The 13,343-nt window shown below is 43.2% G+C and overlaps 1 pseudogene; it reads right to left on the bottom strand.

Annotated features, from left to right (window-relative positions):
• Positions 1-8,235: 8,235 nt before the first annotated feature.
• LOC125510935 overlaps positions 8,236-13,343 on the bottom strand; it is a 38,703-nt pseudogene continuing 33,595 nt past the window's right edge.

Genomic DNA, 13,343 nt, shown 5'->3' with positions numbered 1-13,343 from the left:
AAGTTTGAGACATGCGAACCATGTCTATTGGTGTATATGCATGAAGAAACTCCATGCAAATGGACCGTTTGAACTCACTTGATTTTGAATCACTTGAGACATGCAAATCATACCACATGGGCAAGATGACTGAAAGCCTCGTTTTCAGTAAAATGGAACTAGAAAGCAACTTGCTGGAAGTAATAAATTTTGATGTGTGCAGTCCAATGAGTGCTGAGGCATGTAGTGGATATCGTTATGTTCTTCACAGATGATTTGAGTAGATGTTGAGTATATTTACTTGATGAATTACGAGTCTGAATTATTGAAAGGTTCAAGTAATTTCAGTGTGAAGTTGGAAGATCGTCGTGATAAGAGGATAAAAATATCTATGATATGATCATAGAGATGAATATCTGAATTACGAGTTTGGCACAGAATTAAGACATTGTGGAAATTGTTTCAAAACTAATACAGCCTGGAACACCATAGTGTGATGGTGTGTCCGAACATCATAACTGCACCCTATTGGATATGATGCATACCATGATGTCTCTTATCGAATTGCCACGATAGTTTATGGGTTAGGCATTAGAGACAACCGCATTCACTTTAAATAGGGCACCACGTAATTCCGATGATATGACACCGTATGAACTATGGTTTAGAGAAATCTAAGCTGTCATTTCTTAAAAAGTTTGGGACTGCGACGCTTATGTGAAAAAGTTTCAGGCTGATAAGCTCGAACCTAAAGCGGATAAATGCATCTTCATAGGACACCCGAAATAGTTGGGTATACCTCCTGTCTCAGATTCGAAAGCAATAAGGGATTGTTTCTAGAATCAGGTCCTTTCTCGAGGAAAAGTTTCTCTCGAAAGAATTGAGTGGGAGGATGGTGGGGACTTGATGAGGTTATTAAACCGTCTCTTCAACTAGTGTGTGGCAGGGCACAGGAAGTTGTTCCTGTGGCACCTACACCAATTGAAGTGGAAGCTTATGATATTGATCATGAGACTTCGGATCAAGTCACTACCAAACATCGTAGGATGACAAGGATGCATACTACTTCAGAGTGGTACATAATCCTGTCTTGGAAGTCATGTTGCTAGACAACAATGAACCTATGAGCTATGGAGAAGCGATGGTGGGCCTGGATTCCGATAAATGGCTTGAGGCCATATAATCCGAGAGAGGATCCATATATGAAAACAAAGTGTAGACTTTGGAAGAACTACTTGATGGTCGTAAGGCTGTTAGGTACATATGGATTTTAAAAGGAAGACGGACAATGATGGTAAGTATCACCGTTAAGAAAGCTCGACTTGTCGTTAAGATGTTTTCCGACAAGGTCAAGGAGTTGACTACGGTGAGACTTTCTCACTCGTACCGATGCTAAGAGTCTGTTGGAATTATATTAGCGATTACTGCATTATTTATGAAATCTTGCAGATAGGATGTCAAAAACATTGTTTCCTCGACGATTTTCTTGAGGAAAGGTTGTATGTGATAAAACCGAAAGGTTTTGACAATCCTGAAAAGATGCTAATAAGGATGCAAAGCTCCAGCAATCCTTCTGAGGACTGGAGTGAGCATCTCGGAGTTGGAATGTACACTTTGATGAGATGATCAAAGATTTTGGGTGTATACAAAGTTTATGAGAAACTGGTATTTCCAAAGAAGTGAGTGGGAGCACTATAGAATTTCTGATGAGTATATGTTTTAACATATTGTTGATCAGAAATGATGTAGAATTTCTGGAAAGCATATAGGGTTATTTGGAAAGTGTTTTTCAATGGAAAGCCTGGATTAAGCTACTTGAACATTGAGCATCAAGATCTATAAGGATAGATCAAAACGCTTAATGGTACTTTCAAATGAGCACATACCTTGACATGATCTTGAAGTGTTCAAGATGGATCAGTCAAAGAAGGAGTTCTTGCCTGAGTTGTAAGGTATGAAGTTAAGACTTAAAGCTCGACCATGGCAGAATAGAGATAAAGGACGAAGGTCGTCCCCTATGCTTAAGACATAGGCTCTACAGTATGCTATGCTGTATACCGCACCTGAAGTGTGCCTTGCCATGAGTCAGTCAAGGGGTACAAGAGTGATCCAAGAATGAAGCACAGTACAGCGGTCAAAGTTATCCTTAGTAATTAGCGGACTAAGGAATTTTTTTCTCGATTATGGAGGTGGTAAAAGAGTTCGTCGTAAAGGGTTACGTCGATGCAAGCTTAACACCTATCCGGATAGCTCTGAGTAGAGATACCAATTACGTATAATGGAGCAACAATTTAGAATAGCTCCAAGTAGAACAGTTATTTGGAATAGCTCCAAATAGAACGTGGTAGCTACATCTAGGAGATGACATAGAGATTTGTAAAGCACACACGGATTTGAAAGGTTCGGACCCGTTGACTAAAACCTCTCTCACAAGCAACATGATCAAACCTAAAACTCATTGAGTGTTAATCACATAGTGATGTGAACTAGACTACTGACTCTAGTAAACTCTTGGGTGTTAGTCACATGGCGATGTGACCTGTGAGTGCTAATCACATGGCGATGTGAACTAGATTATTGACTCTAGTGCAAGTGGGAGACTGTTGGAAATATGCCCTAGAGGCAATAATAAATTGGTTATTATTATATTTCCTTGTTCATGATAATCATTTATTATCCATGCTATAATTGTATTGATAGGAAACTCAGATACATGTGTGGATACATAGACAACACCATGTCCCTTGTAAGCCTCTAGTTGACTAGCTCGTTGATCAATAGATGGTTATGGTTTCCTAACCATGGACATTGGATGTCGTTGATAACGGGATCACATCATTAGGAGAATGATGTGATGGACAAGACCCAATCCTAAGCATAGCACTAGATCGTGTAGTTCGTATGCTATAGCTTTTCTAATGTCAAGTATCATTTCCTTAGACCATGAGATTGTGCAACTCCCGGATACCGTAGGAATGCTTTGGGTGTATCAAACGTCACAACGTAACTGGGTGACTATAAAGGTGCATTACAGGTATCTCCGAAAGTATCTGTTGGGTTGGCACGAATCAAGACTGGGATTTGTCACTCCGTGTAAGCGGAGAGGTATCTCTGGGCCCACTCGGTAGGACATCATCATATACGCAATGTGACCAAAGAGTTGATCACGGGATGATGTGTTACGGAACGAGTAAAGAGACTTGCCGGTAACGAGATTGAACAAGGTATAGGGATGCCGACGAATCGAATCTCGGGCAAGTACAATACCGCTAGACAAAGGGAATTGTATACGGGATTGATTAAGTCCTTGACATCGTGGTTCATCCGATGAGATCATCGTGGAACATGTGGGAGCCAACATGGGTATCCAGATCCCGCTGTTGGTTATTGACCGGAAGACGTCTCGGTCATGTCTGCATGTCTCCCGAACCCGTAGGGTCTACACACTTAAGGTTCGGTGACGCTAGGGTTATAGAGATATTAGTATGCGGTAACCCGAAAGTTGTTCGGAGTCCCGGATGAGATCCGGACGTCACGAGGAGTTCCGGAATGGTCCGGAGGTAAAGAATTATATATAGGAAGTGCTAATTCGGCCATCGGGACAAGTTTCGGGGTCATCGGTATTGTACCGGGACCACTGGAAGGTTCCCGGGGGTCCACCGGGTGGGGCCACCTGCCCAGGGGGGCCACATGGGCTGTAGGGGTTGTGCCTTGGCCTATATGGGCCAAGGGCACCAGCCCCAAGAGGCCCATGCGCCAAGAGATGGGAAAAAGAGGGAGAGTCCTAAAGGGGGAAGGCACCTCCGAGGTGCCTTGGGAGATGGACTCCTCCCCACCCTTGGCCGCACCCTCCTTGGAGGAAGGGGCAAGGGCTGCGCCTCCCCCCTCTCCCTTGGCCCTATATATAGTGGGGAAAAGGAGGAGCAAAACAAATCTAAAGGCCTGGCGCCTCCCTCTCCCCTCCGTGACACATCTACCTCCTCCCGCAGCGCTTAGCGAAGCCCTGTTGGAATCCCGCTACTTCCACCACGCCGTCATGCTGCTGGATCTCCATCAACCTCTCCCTCCTCCTTGCTGGATCAAGGCATGGGAGACGTCTCCCTTCCGTACGTGTGTTGAACGCGGAGGTGCTGTCCGTTCGGCACTAGGATCATCGGTGATTTGAATCACGACGAGTACGACTCCATCAACCCCGTTCACTTGAACGCTTCCGCTTAGCGATCTACAAAGGTATGTAGATGCACTCTCCTTCCCCTCGTTGCTAGTCTCTCCATAGATAGATCTTGGTGATACGTAGGAAAATTTGACAGTTATGCTAGGGGGGTAACATGTGTATGGAGAGGCTAGATCTCAGCTATGGAGAAGTTGTAAACACACCAGGATGTACGAGTTCAGGCCCTTCGCGGAGGAAGTAACAGCCCAACGTCTCGGTGCTCGGAGGCGGTCGATTGGATTATATGTGTGTGAATAACAGGGGTGCGAACCCTTGATACTGAGGAGGGGGATGGCTTATATAGAGTTCGCCAGCCCTCTCCTGCCCTCAGTAATGCAGGGTTTAAGGTACATTAAGGTTGGGGGTTACTGGTAACGCCCCTAATAAAGTGCTATGATGACCATAAAGACTATTTAATCACCGACCGTTTGCCTGCGGAGTGACTTTAGATCTCCTGGCAGTCGAGTGGTTGGCTTCGTGGTCGAGTGGTAGCTTCTTGGTCGAGTGTCTTGAACCCGTCGAGTGGGTACCTTCAAGTCGATTGAAAGATGACTTCTTCTAAGGACGTCCTTGGGCAGGGCTCTTAGGACAGGTCTGTGCCCCTACCCTAGGTACATAGCTTCATCACCCCCCCCAGGGCGCGCCCCCTACCTCGTGGGCCCCCTGGTGGCTCTCCGATGCCCATCTTCTCCTATATGAGGTCTTTCGATGAGAAAAAAATAGGAGGGAACTTTTCGGGACGAGACTCCGCCGCCACGAGGCGGAACCTTGGCGGATCCACTAGAGCTCCGGTAGAGCTGTTCTGCCAGGGAAACTTCCCTCTCGGAGGGGGAAATCATCACCATCATCATCACCAATGCTCCTCTCATCAGGAGAGGGCAATCACCATCAACATCTTCATCAGCACCATCTCATCTCCAAACCCTAGTTCATCTCTTGTAACCAATTCTTGTCTCAAAGTCCGGAATTGGTGCTAGTAGGTTGCCAGTAGTGTTGATTACTCCTTGTAGTTGATGCTAGTTGGTTTAATTGGTGGAAGATCATATGTTCAGATCCTATATGCATATTATTACCCCTCTGATTATGAACATGAATATGCTTTGTGAGTAATTACGTTCGTTCCTGAGGACAAGGGAGAAGTCTTGCTATGAGTAGTCATGTGAATTTGGTATTCGTTTGATATTTTGATAAGATGTATGTTGTCTAGCCTCTAGTGGTGTTATGTGAACGTCGACTACATAACACTTCACCATTATTTAGGCCTAGAGGAAGGCATTGGGAAGTAATAAGTAGATAATGGGTTGCTAGAGTGATAGAAGCTTAAACCCTAGTTTATGCGTTGCTTCGTAAGGGGCTGATTTGGATCCATATGTTTCATGCTATGGTTAGGTTTACCTTAATACTTTTGTTGTAGTTGCGGATACTTGCAATAGAGGTTAATCATAAGTGGGATGCTTGTTCAAGTAAGAACAGCACCCAAGCACCGGTCCACCCACATATCAAATTATCAAAGTATCGAACGCGAATCATATGAACGTGATGAAAACTAGCTTGACGATATTCCCATGTGTCCTGGGGAGCGCTTTTCCTATTATAAGAGTTTCTTCCGGCTTGTCCTTTGCTATAAAAGGATTGGGCCACCTTGCTGCACTTTAATTACTTTTGTTACTTGTTTCTCGTTACAATTTATCCTATCGCACAACTATCTGTTACCACTTATTTCAGTACTTGCAGAGAATACCTTGTTGAAAACCGCTTATCATTTCCTTCTGCTCCTCGTTGGGTTCTACACTCTTACTTATCGAAAGGACTACGATAGATCCCCTATACTTGTGGGTCATCAGCAAGCCCCCCCCCCCTTTGATCACCAGATATCGCCTACTCTTCTCTCTACTGCTTGCATTAGAGTAGTGTAGCATGTTACTGCTTTCCGTTAATCCTATTCTGATGCATAGCCTGTCATTGTTGCTCCAGCTGTTGATACCTTACCTGCAATCCTAAATGCTTAGTATAGGATGCTAGTTTATCATCAGTGGCCCTACATTCTTGTTCGTCTGCCATGCTATACTATCGGGTCGTGATCACTCGGGAAGTGATCACGGGTATATACTTATACATATATACATGTTATACAGGTGGTGATTAAAGTCGGGTCAGCTCGTAGGAGTACCCGCGAGTGATTCCGATGTTGGGGGCTGAAGGGGCAGGTGGCTCCATCCCGGTAGAGGTGGGCCTGAGTTCCCGAAGGCCCCCGACTGTTCCTTTGTGGCGGAGCGACAGGGCAGGTTGAGACCACCTAGGAGAGAGGTGGGCCTGGCCCTGGTCGGCGTCCGTGGTTATATCAAAATAACATGCTTAACGAGATCTTGGTATTTGATCTGAGTCTGGCTACTGGCCTATACGCACTAACCATCTACGCGGGGACAGTTATGGGCACTCGACATTGTGGTATCAGCCGAAGCCTCTGTGACGTCGGCGACTGAGCGGCACGCGCCGGGTTGGACAGCGTAACGCAACTTCCTTTGTAATGGAGGTTGCTAGGTCTGCTCTCCGGCCGCGTACGCAACATGCAGGTGTGCAATGGGCGATGGGCCCAGACCCCTACGCCATAGGATTTAGACTGGCGGGCTGACCTCTCTGTTGTTCCTAGGTAGGGCTGCGACGTGTTGATCTGCCGAGGCCGAGCATGACCCAGAAAAGTGTGTCCGGACAAAGGGGATCGAGCATGTTGGGAAATGCGGTGCACCCCTGCAGGGAAGTTAATCTATTCGAATAGTCGTCTCCCTCGGTAAAAGGACGACCTGGAGTTGTACCTTGACCTTATGACAACTAGAAACGGATATTTAATAAAACACACCCTTCCAAGTGCCAGATACAACTGGTGGTCGCTCTCTCACAGGGCGACGAGGGGAGGATCATCGGTTAGGATTATGCTACATGATGCTACTTGGTGAACTTGCCATCTACTCTCTTCTTCTGCTGCAAGATGGAGGTTACCAGAAGCGTAGTCTTCGATAGGACTAGCTATCCCCCTCTTATTCCGGCATTCTGCAGTTCAGTCCACATATGATAGCCTTTTCCATTTGATACCAATGCATACATATGTAGTGTAGCTCCTTGCTTGCGAGTACTTTGGATGAGTACTCATGGTTGCTTTGCTCCCCCTTTTCCCCCTTTCTATACTCGATGGTTGCGACCAGACGTTGGAGCCCAGGAGCCAGAAGCCACCGTCGACGACGACTACTACTACTCGGGAGGTGCCTACTACTATGTGCATCCCGCTGACGACGACCAGGAGTAGTTTAGGAGGATCCCAGGCAGGAGGCATGCGCCTCTTTCGATCTGTATCCTAGTTTGTGCTAGCCTTCTTAAGGCAAACTTGTTTAACTTATGTCTGTACTCAGATATTGTTGCTTCCACTGACTCGTCTATGATCGAGCTCTTGTATTCGAGCCCTCGAGGCCCCTGGCTTGTAATATGATGCTTGTATGACTTATTTTATTTGTAGAGTTGTGTTGTGATATCTTCTCGTGAGTCCCTGATCTTGATCGTACACGCTTGCGTGTATCATTAGTGTACAATTGAATCGGAGGCGTCACAATGAGCACCCGGACAAGAGAACTGATAAAGAGTAACCTGCTCAACAAAGACTCCAGGAAACATCTTGGATGCTCTTTAGGAGAGTCATGCGCTTCCTCCTGATCGTCCATCACGAGTTTTACACTTTCCCAATCATATGCATTCTCTCCATCATCTTCTCCATCTCTTCTCTCTCCTTACCAGTGTTCGTTAACGAACTAGCCATGGCCGCTGATCCCCCTTGACTTCTCCCTCAATCGTCTCGTGTGTACCCAGGGTGGGCAGGGTTGCCAGGACCCCCGTGATCACCCCGAACACACTAACCAAGAGCGGCGAAGAGGGCTAGAGCCTAGGGCAGGAGATCACGGCCGGAATCTCACGATCACGCCTTGGAAGATAGAGTAGCGCCACCGGTCCACTCATAACCCTAGAAAACGTTTCGGGGATTAGATTTGCCTTTATTTATAACAGGAATTGAAGATATTCATTTTTGTAGTAAAAATATACTCCCTCCGTCCTAAATATTTGTCTTTCAAGAGATTTCAACAAGTGACTACATACGGAAAAAAATGAGTGAATCTACACTCTAAAATATGTCTATACTAGTAGTATGCCCGTGCGTTGCCACGGGCTTCTGAAATATTTTGCTGAAGGTATATAAAATAATCCATGTAAAATATCACAGAAAGAGACAATATAGCATGGACACAATTGCATAATAATTGAAGTCTACTTCACTTGTAATGTAAACTGATAACAAAAAAGCAAATTGACGATGTATACACATAAATCGATGATCCATCTAAAAATATATTACAAATTATTAAAATCTACTTGATGGCCTTTAATTTTGTTCTGATTATGTGTGTGCACATGTATTGTTGTATAAAATTCGATGAATTTTTTGTCCTTCGCAACGACGTCGCCTTGACATTCTTGTTAATGGATTCCTTTGTCCATCTCAACACCTCTCACACTCTACAAAATAATAATATAAATATACCATTTGTATTATCATGTGCAAGAAATATATATAGAAAAATAATTATTTGTATGCATCTCTTCTCATTTTGTAAAATCGACGAGTTTTCAGTCCAGTATATTATAAAGCTTTGTCAATCAACATTTTCAAAGCATCATCCAAAGATCTAAAGTGAACATATAAACACGTATACTTAATTGGTCAGTTGCTAAATGCGAGCAGGTGACCCTTTTTAGTCAGAGTGAGTGGCATCATGCTTTTTAGTAGAGTGAGTCGCATCCCAATTTAATAAATTGTAGGCTCACCTGTAAATCACTTGTTGGTATTTGCTCTATAGAAATGACTTGTTATGGTATGTGATATTTTATGTGATATTTTTCACTATATAAAAAAGCATATGACATTTCTCTCATAAAGGCGAAAAATGCAAACATCCACTCATTTTCTTTTTATCTTAAAAAAACATTTCACTCTCTTGTAATATGATACTCTTTTGATCCACTTTTGTGTATCTCCTTGAAACAAGTTTACACCATCATCCATAATGAAGGCCCTAGCAAAAGGTGTAGACAGCCTAGAAACCCAAGTGTCGCTTTTATTTGTAAACCCAAGCTTCTTGCTCTTGCACAAATAGTTATCCAAACAAAGGATCCTGGCCTACCTAGATACATTAACTGAGGCTCGTTCCCTTTGCTTAAGGCATTGTCTTACGAACGACATAAGAGTAGGTCAATTCCTATAACTTAGAAGAAACATGGATAGACATGTTAACTAATAGACTGAAATTTTTCGCTTGTGATTGAACTTAAGTAATTCACAAAAGAGGATTAAACTATGAAAAAGGGAAGGGGCAAGGCCGCAGCCAGGCAGCGGATCCTCCCCAAGCGCCAAGCGGTTGCTGGGCAGGCTTGCCGCGCCTTTCCAAGACAACGACGACGGCACGGACGACGATGGAGGTGCGGCCGGGGCGGCCACACTCAGGGAAAGAGTTAGAAAAATGAGTCCTTTGGGGTCATTAATATGTTTGCACCTTCAATACATTATGTGACGGTGTCATTAAGTGAGTACACTGACTATCCCTAGTGTATTTCTGCAGGTAGTCGGTGTGAACTAACACCAGTGCTTAAATATAAATCCAGCCCTGGCCACACCTACGAGGCCACCGGCCACCGCTCGCTACAAGTTAGTCTAAGGTTTTATATTTTTCAGTTTTTAGTAGAACGGACGAAATATCATCAAATTTATGTGAATTATTATAACTAAACTTAGTGAATTTCAGCTTGTTTGCATGAAATTTATCCATTTTGTTCAAATGCATTTTGAAATGTATGCAGACATGGTAAGATGGCCAGTGAAAACCCACAAGTATAGGGATCGCAATAGTTATCGAGGGTAAAGTATTCAACCCAAATTTATTGATTCGACACAAGGGGAGCCAAAGAATATTCTCAAGTATTAGCAGCTGAGTTATCAATTCAACCACACTTAGAAACTTAGTATCTGCGGCAAAGTGTTTAGTAGTAAAGTAATACGATAGTAGTGGTAACGGTAGCAAAAGGTAACAGTAGTAAAAGTAATGTTTTTGGTATTTTGTAGTGATGATAGCAATAGTAGCGGAAAAGTAAATAAGCGAAGAACAATATATGAAAAACTCATAGGCAATGGATCAGTGATGGAGAATTATGCCGGATGCGTTTCATCATGTAATAATCATAACCTAGGGTGACACGGAACTAGATCCAGTTAATCAATGTAATGTAGGCATGTATTCCGAATATAGTCATACGTACTTATGGAAAAGAACTTGCATGACATCTTTTGTCCTACCCTCCCGTTGCAGCGGGGTCCTTACGGAAACTAAGGGATATTAAGGCCTCCTTTTAATAGAGTACCGGAACAAAGCATTAACACATAGTGAATACATGAACTCCTCAAACTACGGTCATCACCGGTAAGTATCCCGATTATTGTCACTTCGGGGTTAACGGATCATAACACATAATAGATGACTATAGACTTGCAAGATAGGATCAAGAACTCTCATATATTGATGAAAACATAATAGGTTCAGATCTGAAATTATGGCACTCGGGCCCTAGTGACAAGCATTAAGCATAGCAAAATCAATCTCAGAACATAATGGATACTAGGGATCAAACCCTAACAAAACTAACTCGATTACATGATAGATTCCATCCAACCCATCACCGTCCAGCAAGCCTACGATGGAATTACTCACACACGGCGGTGAGCATCATGAAATTGGTGATGGAGGATGGTTGATGATGACGATGGCAACGGATTCCCCTCTCTGGAGCCCCGAACGGACTCCATATCAGCCCTCCCGAGAGGATTTAGGGCTTGGCAGCGGCTTCGTATCGTAAAACTTGATGAATTCTTCTCTCTGATTTTTTCCTCCCCAAACAGAATATATAGAGTTGGAGTTGGAGTCGGAGAAGCTCCAGGGGGCCCACGAGGTAGGGGGCGCGCCCTAGGGGGGCAGGCGTGCCCCCCACCCTCGTGGACAGGTGGTGGGCCCCCTGGCCTTCATCTTTTGCGGGTATTTGTTATATTTTCCAAAAAGTTGCTCCGTGAAGTTTCAGTTCATTCCGAGAACTTTTGTTTCTGCACATAAATAACACCATGGTAATTCTGCTGAAAATAGCGTCAGTCTGGGTTAATTCCATTCAAATTATGCAAGTTAGAGTCCAAAACAAGGGCAAAAGTGTTTGGAAAAGTAGATACGACAGAGACGTATCAACTCCCCCAACCTTAAACCCTTGCTTGTCCTCAAGCAATTCAGTTGATAAACTGAAAGTGATAAAGAAAAACTTTTACAAACTCTATTTGCTCTTGTTGTTGTAAATATGTAAAGCCAGCATTCAAGTTTTCAGCAAATATTATAACTAACCACATTCACAATAACGCTTAGGTCTCAAGTTTACTCATATCAATAGCATAATCAACTAGCGAGCAATAATAATAAATCTCGGATGACAACACTTTCTCAAAAACAATCATAATATGATATAACAAGATGGTATCTCGCTAGCCCTTTCTGAGACCGCAAAACATAAATGCAGAGCACCTTTAAAGATTAAGGACTGACTAGACATTGTAATTCATGGTAAAAGAGATCCAGTCAAGTCATACCCAATGTAAACTAACAATAATGAATGCAAATGACAGCAGCGCTCTCCAACTAGTGCTTTTTAATAAGAGGATGATGACTCAACATGAAAGTAAATAGATAGGCCCTTCGCAGAGGGAAGCAGGGATTTGTAGAGGTGCCAGAGCTCAGTTTCGAAATAGAGATGAATAATATTTTAAGCGGTATACTTTCATTGTCAACATAACAACCAAGAGATGGCGATATCTTCCATGCTACACACATTATAGGCAGTTCCCAAACAGAATGGTAAAGTTTATACTCCCCCTTCCACCAACAAGCATCAATCGATGGCTTGCACGAAACAACGAGTGCCTCTGACTAACAAGAGTCCCAAGGGGAGTTTTCTTTGCAATTATTTTGATTTAGTTTGCATAAAGCATGGGACTGGGCATCCCGGTGACCAGCCACTTTCTCATGAGTGAGGAGCGGAGTCCACTCCTCTTGAGAATAACCCACCTAACATGGAAGATACAGACAACCCTAGTTGATACATGAGCTATTCGAGCATACAAAACAAGATATTTATTTGAAGGTTTAGAGTTTGGCACATACAAATTTACTTGGAACGGCAGGTAGATACCGTATATAGGTAGGTATGGCGGACTCGTATGGAATAACTTTGGGGTTTAAGGGATTGGATGCACAAGCAGTATTCCCGCTTAGTACAGGTGAAGGCTAGCAAAAGACTGGAAAGCGACCAGCTAGAGAGCGACAACAGTCATGAACATGCATTACAATTAATCAACACCAAATGCAAACATGAGTAGGATATAATCCACCATGAACATAAATATCGTGAAGGCTATGTTGATTTTGTTTCAACTACATGAGTGAACATGCGCCAAGTCAAGTCACTTAAATCATTCAGAGGAGGATACCACCCTATCATACCACATCACAACCATTTTAATAGCATGTTGGCATGCAAGGTAAACCATTATAAGCTCCTGGCTAATCAAGCATGGCACAAGAACTATGATCTCTAGTTGTCATTGCAAACATGTTTATTCATAATAGGTCGAATCAAGAACGATGAACTAATCATATTTACAAAAACAAAAGAGGTTGATTTCACACCAGGTTTTCTCATCTCAGTCAGTCCGTCATATATCATCATAATTGCCTTTCACTTGCATGACCGAACGATGTGAATAATAATAATAATAATAATAGTGCACGTGCATTGGACTAAGCTGGAATCTGCAAGCATTCAATAAATAGGAGAAGACAAGGCAATATGGGCTCTTTTGTCAGATCAACAATAATGCATATAAGAGACATTTCAACAATTTAATTATGGTCTTCTCATATCGACCCCCAAAGAAAAGAAAAGAAATAAAACTATTTACATGGGAGAGCTCCCAACAAGTAGAAGAAGAACAGAAAATCATTTTGGGTTTTCTTTTTAATTACTACTA

The sequence above is a fragment of the Triticum urartu genome, chromosome 5, assembly GCF_003073215.2.
Source record: "Triticum urartu cultivar G1812 chromosome 5, Tu2.1, whole genome shotgun sequence".
Classification (NCBI taxonomy): domain Eukaryota; kingdom Viridiplantae; phylum Streptophyta; class Magnoliopsida; order Poales; family Poaceae; genus Triticum; species Triticum urartu.
The sequence above is the reverse complement of the archived record's forward strand: the minus strand, read 5'-3'. Positions and strand labels throughout refer to the sequence as shown.